Source organism: Leiobunum rupestre, chromosome 7 (assembly GCF_980474605.1).
Source record: "Leiobunum rupestre chromosome 7, qqLeiRupe1.1.hap1, whole genome shotgun sequence".
NCBI lineage: Eukaryota > Metazoa > Arthropoda > Arachnida > Opiliones > Sclerosomatidae > Leiobunum > Leiobunum rupestre.
Window position 1 is genome coordinate 49,648,476 of NC_143390.1, and position 14,362 is coordinate 49,662,837.

Sequence of the window (14,362 nt, forward strand, 5' to 3'; positions counted from 1 at the left end):
GTTTCCACGCTATTCAGTTTCCACGTTATTCAGTTTCCACGTTATTCAGTTTCCACGTTATTCAGTTTCCACGTTATTCAGTTTCCACGTTATTCAGGTTTTACTAACTTTTCCACGTAAATCAGGATGCGCGTTATTCAGTTTCCACGTTATTCAGTCGGTCCCTTGCTGGTTGTGAGTGTTTAAACGACCCTCCCGTCCAAATGTGGCTTCTTCCGAGAACAATACGCTTCTAGGGAAATTGACATCCTGTTCCGAACGTTCCACGAACCATCGGGCAAACTCGACACGCCTTTGCCAATCTTCCTCTTAAAGGGCTCGCATCCGCCGGCGGTGGTAAGGGTGCTGATGGTCCTAGTGCATCACCCACCAAACCAAAGATTGGGAGGCTCCCATTGCGCGTGGGTACTTGTTGACGGATTGTCGGCGAATGCCTGTAGAACTTGTTCGTCGAACTCGGGATTTCGAACTTCCCGTGGGTGGAATCTGACGTTCCTGTTCTGTAATTTAATAAGATTGTAAAAATTAAAGCAATCAGATGGTAGTTATTTTAGTAGTTATTTTGTATCGTACCTCTACTGTGCCTGTCTCACGCAATCTACGATGGACGTTTGTAAAAGTAAGTGCGTTCGGCACATTTCGGATTGGGTATCTTTCTTGGTAAATTCATCGAGCGTCATTAAATACTCTTTACGTTTCCTTTTAATGCAGCATAAAATGTATATTGGAATGGATATCCAGTTCAGTTTCTTTTCTTTTTCACTGGGAAAAGCAAACTACGAAAAAGCGTTATTATTGCCGCGCGTACGTGCCAGGGCCGTCTTTACCTAATTGGAGGCCCCTGGGCAAAGCTATGGGCGATCTCCTTTAATTCCACCCCAGTTTCTAACCTTCAGTGCGAAGTCCATCGTCGCTCTAATCTACAACTATCGGTTCAAATGGTTTCACTTGTCCTACTAAAAGTTACTAAAGAAGAAGCTTATTCTGAATTTAAAAATACTAACAACCAAAAGTCTTTATTCGTTTTAGATTTACCCTGTCTATAGACGCGACTAAATACTGTAGCAGGCGATTGCGGATGCGTCCGGCTACAGTAAAATAACCACGGCGAAAAGAATTACACTCGTACTAGTTCAACATAACGAAGTTTATTTAACAATAAAGGAGAGAGTGGCCTCTGTCTTCAGAGTCTCAGTTCAAACTGACCCAAGCCTCGAAAAAGGATCCCTTTTTAGAGGGGTAAAAATTACAACAATTCCAAAAATAGGTCTTACCGAGCAAAGAGTGGTTTTCCCCGGCTACGGGTATACAAAAATTTGCTGTGGGGCTTGACAGCTCTGGGGTAAAAGGATTATCTCCATTGATGGGCATGAAGAGTTAGGGGGAGATAGTGGGGGTCAGTTGGTACAACCGCTATGGTCCGGAGTTGCTCATCACAATACGAAGATTAAAAACTTTTTTTATTAGAATTTCTTTTGCATTTCACAATTTGAAAAATGGGACCCTCCAGAATCTAGTGGCCCTAGGGCAGTGCCCTTTTTGCCCAATGGGAAAGACGGCACTGGTACGTACGGGAAATTAGAGTATAATTCAGTTAAAAATTAGTTTTTTTTTATATCAATAGAAAATTACGAAATGCTCCGCCACATTTTATTGCACATATTTCTTGGTAATCATAACACCGCCCTGTATTATTCATAGACGGATATAATGCACTTTGAAACTGAACTATAAAATTAATTATTTGTAATTATTTATTTATATTTGAAAACACTGCAATTTATTGATAGATTTTGAAGTGCTATATTGAAAAGGACAGCTAACACTTTTCATTTATATTGCTATGGGCAGTGAAATGCGGTATTACGACATCTTTTGTGTTGATAAACGAATTATGAAAGACGCGATATTTGTTGGGTATCATTTTTGTGATGTTTTAAGTTTATTTTCAATTATAAAAGATATTTATTTGATTTTTTTATTATTATTACAAGTTTGATGTTTTTAGAAGTCACTATGAAGAAAGGATGTAAAAAAAAAAATTCAATAATTTTCTACTCTTAGATATTTTGTAAACGATTTCTTGGCTTAAATATTTTAATAATAATTGAAAAGGTATTGTGAAATAGTATAATTTTTGATTTTTATCCTATAGCTGTTTACAAGGAACAACATAAGCCTGTAGCCAAAAATTGTTTGATATTTGTTATTGTTACTAAATAAAATGGAATTCGAAGCATTTTATCAGTGGAAGCATTTATATATCATAAGTGATTTACAATTTTAATTTTTACGAAAAAATATTATAAAAATTTACGAAATACTAAATAAAACTAAATAAAATAATTTAGTTATTATAAAAAATAAGTTGGTGTAAATATTTGTGCCAAAATAAGACATTTTTTGTGACTTCTGAAGCAATTGAGTATTCGATAGCAAACTATGGGGTATGGTACAACTGTTTTTATTTTCAGCTGCAAATATTTTCTTTTGTGAGAAACCAATCTTACAATTTTCAATTACAGACCAAAAAATTGTGAGTTATGTAATTTTAATCACGTAACTCGCTGTACTTTTTTTTGTTATAAGTGAATATTGCAAATTTTAATTTTATTTTCATTCTACGTATGTAATATGAAGGGAACTCACAATTTTGATTTAGTTCAATGATATAGTCAGAAACATACTCATTGTAAAATTTAATAATTATTGTCGCTTTGTCGAAACTAAATTTTACCGAAAAAAAAACAAAATCACCCAACAGAATCTGATAGTATTAGAGTGCAAGGCACATAATTTAACTTTTCACAGCTTGACTCTTCATGGTATTTGTGATGTATACCTTGAAAATGGGAAATCCCGAAGCTTGTCACCATTACTTTCGCAGTTTTCAATTTCTCAATATATATGGTTTTTTACCGCCGCCACTTTGTCCTGAAGCTGTTCGTGCCACGTTACTGCGTGTTTTTTTACTGGAGCTTTTCCAAGTAGTTTCAGCTATTTCGAAATGGCTTTCACAGCGTGCCACCTGTCATTGGTGCTAGTGAGGCCGTTCTTCTACTTATTATTTTGTTTACCGAAGAATTACAATTACGCGCGTGATTAGCCTAGCTGATTATTATTATATTATTTTTCGAAGTCTTGGTACTTTTTTTCTATCCCGTCCGCTTTGTGTCTTTGGGAACAGTTATCTACTTCTTTTGTCACGTGAATTATACCTACGACTTTGTGCGTATTTTTTCCTAAGGCCACTACATCAGTGTGATACGAATTTGTATTTTCAATGGGTTCGCTTTCCGTTTCATTGAATATAGCCTTCGAAATAGATTGGAATTTGAGTATGTCCACTATGGCACAGACGGAGGTTTTAATCGACTTCATTATACTATCGGTTAGTAACCCGAAATTTCCAAAATCGCACAGCTTCTTGTACTGAGCCCCAAGAATACCGGAACAAATGAAATCCACGTACATTATGCCATTTACGTTGTATTGTTCTCCAAGTCGACTGGATGACGTAATTTCAACTGAATGACCGTTTTTGCAGGAACACGAGTATATTGTGACATGACCAACTTCTCGTTTCTCGAAAACTGATAGAGCACAATGACGTTTTCGAGAATGCACTTCAACATTTAGTTTAGTAAACGTGGATAATCTTCAGCAGTATCATTAGGATTATCACATTACATTTCTGTACTCCTAAAATCAATGGCCTCCTGAGCTTCTGAACAAAATGATGTGTCGGTCATGTTGAAAGGTGTTGCGTTTCTATTTTCAGCTTATGTTTGTATTGAGAAGTTCCAGTGCATTTTTAAACAAAAGGCCTATGGATACTCTCAAATGCTTCCATTTCGCCTCATCGTATTTATTTTCGAAAATCTGTTTTTCAAAACACAAACTAATTGATTTTTGAGTCTGCGCTTTCTTTGAATATGTGTACTTCTTTGTAGTTCCATCGCGAAGCGTAGATATAACTTCATTTTGAAAAGAAGAGCTCTTCGGAGTTCCGTTTATGAAATTTTCTGGCGATGCTTCTTCACTTACAGATCCCATTGTGTCCGTTTCAGAAACAGAAATAGGTTTGTTCAAATTGCAGAGGTACATCACCGCTTTCATAAAGGTAGCTGTTACAGATATTGTTGAAAACTTTTCCTTCGCTTCCGCTGGTCTTCCATAAAAATACAACTTTTGTTCGTTCGATGCAAAATATAAAGATAATGATTTTCTAAAAGGGTACTTTCGGTTATAAAAGTATTCTTTCACGTTTCCACACTATAAACGTGTTTTACATTTAGCAACAATTCTCGAGGTAGTCGTATTGAAACGTCGCAGAGAGCAGTAGGATACATATTTGATAAAAAAGAAGCACTGCACGACCGAACTACATCCAAATTTGCAGATAAATAACTTCCCACTGTACGATTCAAAACTTGAACCAAAATGCATGTGTCTAGTGTTTTCCCCACATTTTACAATAAAATGACAAAACCTGTTTGCCACCTGGGCTATCTACGTTATACTTTGGATTTTCCCACAACTTCAAGATAGAGATATTAGCAGCCTTTAGTTGCCGTTTTTTCATCAGTTGAGAAACTTAGCCGGAGTTAGAAACTCGAATTTTCAAATAGAATTTGTAACTTCTAATAATGAGTAGGAAATAATTTTCAATCTAAGTAAATTCAGAACATGAAGAAGCCATTAACAATTTATTTCTTGAAAACAGATGGACATTAGAGACAAGTACGTTTAAATTTTTTGTTATTATGTATAAATGCCTCCACTGGAGCTTCTGAAGACCCCAACGGACAGTGTCCACACTGTTTACAATGTTACGCATTTCTGAAAGAAATTTCGAATGGGAAGGTCGTGGCCAGCCTCCACATGACGTTATTGCGAAAATACGAAAAACCAAGTATAGAAGGTTCTGGGGATGTATAGCTAATTTGGGTCTTTGGAGAGATCAGCAAATAATTAGTAGAATAATTAGTGTTAATTAAAATTAACACTTTCCACTCATAACAAAAAAAATACGGCGAGTTACGCTATTAAAATTACATAAATCACAATTTTTTGTTCTCTATAATTGAAAATTGTAAGATTTGTTTATAACAAAAGAATCGTATCAATAAGTGATAGAACTTATTAATCATATTTACACAGATAATGTGAGGGGTAATTTTCTAGACGCGTTGCAAAAGTTTTTCCTTCCATAAAAATAGGAAATAAAACTATTTTGAAACGATATACAGTAAGCTCTGTAAAAATGGCCGAGTAATTTACAAATAATTTCTTTTTACCAAATAAAACAAATAAAATAGGGCCCGGTTTTCATCGAAATGATAATTTATACTTTTCAATTGATATTATATTAAATTAATTATATTAAAATTATTAATCAACCTAGGCTTCAAAACTAAATTATTTATATTATTTATACAGTCGAAATTGTATTGCAAAGTACACATTTACTAAAGGCAAACTGCGAAAACGATATCAATGATGTCCCAAATTTCATCATTTCGCCATTTTACTACAATTCTGGTGGATTTTTTGATTTGGATATGGCTATTCAAAAAAAAAAATCAATAAGGCATTTCAAAAAGAAAGTTCTGAAGTATTTAAATTATTGTAATTCGATATGTTTATATTATTCTCTTAAGCCTAATATTTAAAAATACAAAAAATCAAAATGGCGTGCTTGCAAAAGAACGGGAAAATACTCCACGTGTGATCCACTGTACACTGCGGATACTATTAAGTGGGAAAAGCCAACTGAACTGTTCATTACCGAATACAGGCCATATTATAGAGAAAATCGAGAGGGCGGCATTACGGTTTTTTGAAATCCGACAGATGGCGGTATTATGGGGAAAATAAGAAGCGGGAATTTTCAAAGTAAAATTTTGTTTCACCGTAAGCCTTAAAATATCAATGTAATTATGAAAATATAATTAGTACTTAAAACATTTTTAATTGTGGAAATATCGCAAAAGTACTTAATAAGCATAAAATTTTTTGATTGTGTAAATATCACAAAATACTTTAACAGTTAATACATTTGATTTTAAAAATATTAAACAAGTGAATATGTTTGTACAAAATTTTCACAGGAACTTTTTAACTTAACTTAGCATATTTCCTAGATAAAGGTTTCTTTTTATATTTTTTTACTTTCTCTTTTACATCCGCAATGTCTCTTCCATAATTATCAAGCAACAGCCTAAGAAACTTTTTCAAAACTACATTACAAAGATTTTCATAGTCTGCACAAACACATTTAAGAGCTTTCATAAATATGGGCATTATACCTTTTTCTAAGACTGCTAAAGTATGTTTTCGAGGGATTGTAGGCAAAGCCTCCTTTACGAAATCAGTTATGATCGTTAGAATATTGACTAGGAAATTACTCGGATATTTCAGACCTCCTCTATCTTATTTTTGGGTTGATACAATTTATCCAAACATAAATTACACTCTGTTGTTTATTCACAAATACGAACAATGTACCCAGCTATCCTCGCTATGGTGGTGTTTTTCAATGTCGCAATGCAGGCCTCTGTAACGAAACCGGATAAATTTATATTTCTTTGTTTAAATTATAATATTTATTTTCATATTACCTCTGAAATCAAGTTGCTCAATCCGAATAAGTATTCGTCTTACTGACTCTGGTATAGCATTTACAGTATCATCTATAGAAAATGGCCGATGCGTAGCTTGAGATTGCTGTTCTTTTACGTTTACGTTGGGTAAATTTGAGCTTTCTAGGTCACATGTAGTTGGATTTAAGAGCATTTCCATACTTTGATGGCTTGTAAATGCCGATTTTTAGAGTAGATTCAATCGCATTGATGCAGTTTCTCACATCCATCATAGCATTGTAGCCTCCTTTTTGACGTAAATGACTAAAAAACATTTCAATTCCATCACTTGACGCTTTGCTTGTTAAAACATAATAGAAGCCAGAGTTAAGAAGATGATGAATAAGCAAGACTGTTGATTTGGTAGTTAAACATATAGCGTCATATGTTTCCAAACTTAGCTTTCCCATGTTATGAGTAGCATTTTCCTGAATCATTTGTAGAAATGGTAGAAATGGAAACTTGGATAGCAACATCCACTTTAAACTTTGTTAATGTTTGCGAAATTAACTCATAAAAGGAAAATTCTTCAGTTGAAACTGGTGTCGATGCAGAGTGGGTTAAATTCGTTAGGAAAGTACTTGACTGGGGAGTGGAAATTGTTAGGTGGGGAGGCGAGCAGGTAGCAAGTTCCGAGTTTTGCTCACTTCTATGTATCGCTTTTATTTGTTTACGTGTAAGAGCTGATATATTAATGGTTGAACTTTGACTAAAAAGTAACCTTTTAAGGGGTACCGTATAGTCAATGTTACACTCTTCAATAAAAAGCCTTTTTCTTCGTAACTGATTTGGAGATTTTGAATTAAATGTACAAATAGCAGTATTTTTAATTGTGGCATTGAGGTTTATGTCTATGTTTCTTAAAGTTTGGGTGTTAGGCTTTCATTTTCTATACTTATCGCCGGGTTCAGGGGTGTTCGGCGTTTGCAAGTATTTGGGCTTTTTCCTACATCAGAAACTACTAGTTTTAATCCTGAAGGTGCTGAGACATATTTTGCTTTCTTAATCACGGGAATGCCATCAAATTGTGAAGGAATAGCTTCTGGTGAAAGTTGTTTTCTAGAAGTAGGCGTTATAGCATAATCCCTTAATAGGAAATGCTTACTACGAATTCTCGGATTTCCGTCTAAGTTCAAGGTAACTGGTTTACTTTCCTTGTGATTAGGAATCTTCTCTAAAATTGCCTGTTCCCATTTCCGTCGAGTTTTTTCATTTTGAGGAAATTTGTGAAAACTAACTTAAGCGTCAATTTGTTTTTTAGTTGACAAGCAATTTTTAATAAAACAATTATGAACCATGGTGGAATTAAATAAAAGCGGACAATTGTTGTATCATTAAACGTAAACAAATAAGCCTTAGTTTGATGTATTAAAGAGATAGTTGCAAATTATTTCTTCCACGCTTAATTTTAGTATTAAACGATGCGCATACGTTTAAAATATCCGAATATAAATTTTCGTTGCTGTACATTACATATTTAATTAGAAATATTTAAAAGAAAAAGATGTTGTAGGTTTATTCAAATTATTTTTCAGCAGCCGGTGACGTAGACGGCCGCTCGCTACCCAATTGGCCGATATTTTCTTAGCTTCCACAATGTAGAGCTTTGGCTTATATACAAACGGTAGAAACTACTGATCTCGGAGGGTGTAACGGAAAATCTCCTATCGAACCACGTGATGCTACCATGATTATACTACAATTTGTTTTCTCCGACCACGGGTTTTTCTTGGTCTAGCCACGGCCCACGTGATAACTAAAAATGGAGAATTCAAACGATTATGAAGTATTTTATTCGGGTCTATCTGGGAACGAATCGGATGATTCGATTAATTTTATAGATGAATCTGAAGGTAGCAACTCAGCTGTAGATGAGGAAGACTACATGGGCCTTGGCAATGAAATTGATTTTGGTGTTTTACCATATCAATTTGAGCCTTTGGCGCCAGTGGAAGATGATGGTGTAGCTATTGAGGATATTGATGTTGAAAATGAAGTTGTGCCACATGATAGACTGGACAACACTGACTGGTAAGCGCCTTTGTATTTACTATTCATACAGCTTGGAAATAAAGTATAATTTTAACACCAGGTGTAGGTGTGGTGAGTGCCATCCCATGTCAACACTTACAGAGAGTCAGTGTTGTCGGGAAATGCCCTCTGTGGATGCCAAAATTTCCCATGGCAGCTGCATAACGCAACATGATGCGTTCCATCGGGTATGCATTGATCGGCTGATGCTGGACCTTGCATACCAGGCCCATTATGATCCCCATGCCCGAGGTAGAGATAGGGAAGAGCCTCCAGAAGGTTATATTTATAAGTAAGTTAGGTAATTATTGTGGCTTGAATATTCCACGCAGGTAAGTTTTGGTTATATTAGAAGCTTGCGTTACATCATTTTTTTGGTAGCGTTAATGCTTCAGTTTACAAATAAGATTTAGGTATTAGTTCACGAAGCAAGTTTTGTGGAATATATTTGCATGAATGATAAAAAGGTATAGGGTTGTGGTTTCTATTTAAAATCACTTTCAAACTGTAGTAATATTTATTTTATTCCAATAGAGCCTATAGGTACCAAGCGTACTATAGATTTATTAAATGGATCTTCGGGGCGATGGGCCGCTATAATCGTCACCCTATCCCAAGTTGCGTTGTGTCAGAAATCAGATCCCATTATTCATCGGATGAATACTGTGGGTTCCAGCGAGCATTTTAACATCAATATTTTCAATAGATTTATCATCATCTCTCACTGTAACTTCCTATTGATAGTAAAATACCAATATTTTTTTGCTAAGGCACTCCTGAGATGTTATCTTCAGATTTATCTGTAAAATTTCAACCATCTAATTTGATCCCATTAATAAAATTTTTTTTTCCTTGTTTCCATAATGTAGAATGTGCGTTATTGTGACATTTCATTCCTACATAAAAATTATATAATATAATTAATATAAATATTGGTGTGCTTAAAAGTATGCAGGTTTTAACCCAGTACCCAAGTCCTTTGCAAAAGTCAATATTTTGAAAAACAGTAAAGTTACAAAATACTCAAGTAAGTCAAGGAATTGAGTCTCAAAGTAAATTGTTTTTCACCCAAATCTTCGGCATTTCATATAAGTTTCTATCGCCATTTCCTTATCGGGATGAATGAAGGAAGAGCAAAGGGGGGGGGGGGCTGGGCTTTCCCCTAATTCCAATAACGTCTTTTCTGTCCCATCATTTATAGAATCAACAGAATACTCACAGGCTACTTTCATCAGTCGTGCAACATATTCTAAAAATAAATAACTTACGAAATCTCTGGCAAATTAAAAAATATATAATAGGCGTACCATAAGTTGATCCAACCATAATTGGTTTTACGGAAGGTTCCCCAGCCTTAGCTTTAGGAAAATATATGCACCACCTCCGTTTACCCGCTCTTGTCCTGGCTTGAATTCTTACGGAGTTCTCATTGAAATGAAGAACTGCAAGCACAAGCCTAGCATACATTCCGTGAAATGAGTAGTGGGTATTTTTAGGGGCAAAATTAATAATGACCGAGTGGAAAGCCTCTACTGAAGATGTCTGTGCATTAGATGACATAAATCCAATATCTTTCGTATAGGCTTTCACTATCTTTGATAGCTTGCCATACGCATCAGATACTACAACATAAATTATAATATAAAAGGCATTCTTCAATTTAGTTACTATTATAAAAGCACATACTTGGATTTAACCAATGTTTTTTTCTTTCAGCCAGATTGATAGGGTCATGAGCACACTTCTCAAAGGGTGGTTCGTGTCCTTCGTGTTTATTAATAACATGATGCAGTAGCGAAGTCCACTTTGCCCTCATTAATTCGGTATCACCAGAACTGGAATTGGCTATCCAGTAAAGGTGATTCTGAATAGATCTATTCCACTGGAACAGAACTTCACAGCCTTTTGTTTTGGCAGCCTTGGCAATTTTGGATTTTATGGCTATAAAATAAATTTTCCAAGTTATATATCATTTGATCTAATAAAGGTTGGTAAAAACCCAACAGTCCAGTTTTAACCAGGATTCATGGTTTAATCTGTTTATATATAAGTCATCCAAAACCAAATTAAAATGCAAAGCAAGGAATATTATTTTCTTCATGCAGTAATAACCTACCTATATGTTTAACATTTCGAGTTTTGTTTTCACATTCAGTCTGAACAACTACACTTTTAGTGGCAACCTTTTGAGGATACGTTTTACTAGAAATTTTAGACAATGGTTCCCCTATGTTACTCGTAGCACTCTGTAAAAATATGTTTGAGCTTAGATGCTGGTTAACATTGAGGGTTCGTAAGCTTACAGTTGATGCACAATTCCTTTTCCTAACACCGAATAAAGTTGGTGTGGCATTTCGCTTCAATCGATTTGCAGCTGGAATGATGTTACGGTCAATTCCATCAAAAGTTTGACATCCACGCTCATAGCAGTCACTTTCGAAATGAAGTGAGCAAATTCTTGACCGTTCAAAAACCTTGGAAGTCGAAGGACCCATATTAGTGAGCCACTTAGCCCTAGTTTCTACATTCTTGGGTAGCGTGTGAAACGTTAAACCAGAATTGCTGCTGGTACTTTTACAACCTGGAGCTATGCATATCATTTTTGAAGACATTCTGTATATGAAATGAACTAAGAGTTAAACAATAAATATAATAAGAAATAGCGAAATAACAATATATAAATAATAATAAATATTCAAAATACCTTAAATGACGTTAAGAAGCTCTTTTATTCGATTGAGAAAAGGATTCTCAAGAATATAATTTATAAAATATCTTGAAAACAGAGGTTTGGAGTTGAGCACAATGAATGAATCGGAATGTAGATGAATCACAATAAAACCCAAAAAAGGAGGGAAACCGTTCTAGGTAAGATAGGAGGATTCTGGGGTAACTAGAAAAACAGTGGTAAAAATACCGCACCTACCAGCATCGGCGGCGCGTGGAAAAACCGACCTTTAAAGAAAATAAAACTTTAAAGCAAAAGTTTTTGGAGAATCCTGATGATTATTTAAACAAGACTCTGGATTTACTTTGGAAAGATGGGAAAACCTGACTTGATCATCAAATAGTAGCTTATGATATTATTATTATTAGTGAAAGGGGTGGAAAGCCGCGCACTTCGAACCTTGGTTCATTATGCAACCCCCAACCTGTGACTTTAAGTAAAAAGTCCTATTTCCGACACAAAGTTAAGAATCCCCTTGTCCCGGATGTTGAAGAAGTCACGCGTCTCCAAGCAGTGCACATGAAATGCTCAAACCTTTGAGCCACATAATAGTCACAGCTACAGAGAATGTGAGAGGCAGTTTCCTCCTCAGCCAGACAACTTGAGACAAGCCCTACAAATTGGGTCATCACTACCTCCAATGAGATTTAAGTGTCTGTAAGTAAGTCAGTTACCAATCTTATATTCGTATTAGAGAGCGAGAGGAGCTCTTTGGCTTGCCTTTGACCATCCATCTCAAGCCAGAGCTTGAGTGGACGATCCGACATATACTTGGAGACGAGGCTACTTACCAGGCCACGGGGGATGGGTAGAGCAGGTTCTGGCCCAATACACCCAGCTTTTGCACCCTTCCTGGCCAGGACGTCAATCTTTCCGTTCCCGTGATGCCCTTTATGACCAGATATCCAATACAGTTGAACTTTGTTGTGCGTTCCAAAAAGGAGATCCAAACAGCTAAGAACCAGTTTAGAAGTGATACTATACTGGTTAAAAGCATCAAGAGCGACCTCGCTATCTGAATAGATTTGGATAACTTTCCCTCAATGCTCCTTTTTCAGACAATAGTCGGTGCAGAAGCCAAAAGCAGAAATTTCTGCTTGGAAAACGGTAGCGTATTCCCCTAGGCTTTCGTAAAAACCATAGTTAATATTTAGGAAGTACACTCTGTTAAATAAGTCTTCGGCCGTTGGGATTTTGACACTTATTTGCGGTTATCTCAAAAACTATGAATGATAGCAAGTTTAAACCAATTTTATTTTTAATATTTTACTAATATCTTTCATACCTATGTCTTGATTCACGTGTAGCATTTCCATATCCGCCGGAAACGCCAAATATCGTTTTTGACAACTTTTTTAATAATGATGTTACGCCCCTGAAACCTGCATTTTTGGTTTCACAAGGGTGAATTCATATTTAGAAAGTGCCATTGTTATCCGGCTACGTCGAACGGCTGCTAAGATATGGCCTATCGAACATTGGGGTCTCATTCGGAAAATTCTAAAATGCTCGAGGCGACCGAGAAATAATATTTTATTGTTGAGGAAAAAAACAACTTTCGTCGTTTCATTGCGGGTAACACAATATGCATATATATATTGATTTAACGAGTTGTTTAAAAGCTGTGGTTATATGCCAGATTAATAATATTGATTCATTAGGCATTTTAGAATTTTCCGAATGAGACCCGAATATTCGATAGGCCATATCTTAGCAGCCGTTCGACGTAACCGGATAACAATGACACTTTCTAAATATGAATCGACCCTTGTGAATCCGAAAATGCAGGTTTCAGGGGCGTAACATCACTATTAAAAAAGTTGTCAAAAACGATATTTGGCGTTTCCGGCGGATATGGAAATGCTACACGTGAATCAAGACATAGGTATGAAAGATATTAGTAAAATATTAAAAATAAAATTGGTTTCAACTTGCTATCATTCATAGTTTTTGAGATAACCGCAAATAAGTGTCAAAATCCCAACGGCCGAAGACTTATTTAACAGAGTGTACATCCCGCGCCAGTACCAGAAGTGGTTAGCCAGACCACCTTGTCTCTAGTACCGAGGGGAATATTAAACCAACCCATGTGCCTTAGGAAGTTAATATCAAAGGCTTACTAAAGTGTAACTTAGCAGCCGAAGTGTCAGAATCCATCGTAAGTACCGGTATCTAACTAGAAATATTACGAACGAGCTTGGTGTATCTAGGGCTTCTAACGATTATCTGAATAAGGCAAACTGATTACTATATCTCATATCAGATATATTTCCGATAAATAACCCGATTTCTCTAGCTACCTGTACCCTTTTTTTTTATCTGACCCGCGGCTATCGGGTTTTTTTATTTGGTTTCGGTAACCGACGAGACCACAGATATTGTAAGAAGTTTTTTCTCAGATAAGCGCGTATATATCGGTCTTCATGTTGTCTACTTTTAGACATGTAGTTAAAGGTTTTTAATCCTTGCAACAAATAATTGGCTTAGTTCCACCAAGCCAAAATAAAGATACACTAAAATAGTATATCCGCAGTTATCGCGGATTAAAGATAGAATTTAAAAAGCAGATCAACCCGTGAAAATCATTTTGGTTTGTCAGACAACCGCAAAGCGTATCCGCGTCTGCCATTAGAGTAACAAAATATGTTATCCGCTAATTGTATCGGATTAAAAATAATCCAGTTAATCCAATTATTAGCCTTCTACCACCCATTTTTGTAAAGCCTTTAGGCACCAAAAGCAGCAGCTTCCTCTATAAAAAGATGCGGAGGAAGAATGTGCAGGAGAACTTCTAGAGGAACACTTGGGGCTGTTCTCATAGCTCCTGTAATGCCAATACAAGCTAGCCTCTGTAAGGTGCGCAGTTCAGACTGCACGGTTTTTAAAGTAACCCTTGACCACCAGACAGAATGGGTCTGAGACCACTCTGAGACTAAGGCCCCAGGATTTACTGACTGTA

The 14,362-nt window shown here is 35.8% G+C and overlaps 1 long non-coding RNA gene across 1 annotated transcript; it reads left to right on the forward strand.

The window, feature by feature from the left end:
* Positions 1 to 8,943: 8,943 nt before the first annotated feature.
* Positions 8,944 to 9,448, forward strand: LOC149936647 (uncharacterized). Its single transcript, XR_016472298.1, has 2 exons — positions 8,944 to 9,142; positions 9,210 to 9,448. It is a non-coding gene; the product is annotated as an uncharacterized LOC149936647 (long non-coding RNA).
* Positions 9,449 to 14,362: the final 4,914 nt, after the last annotated feature.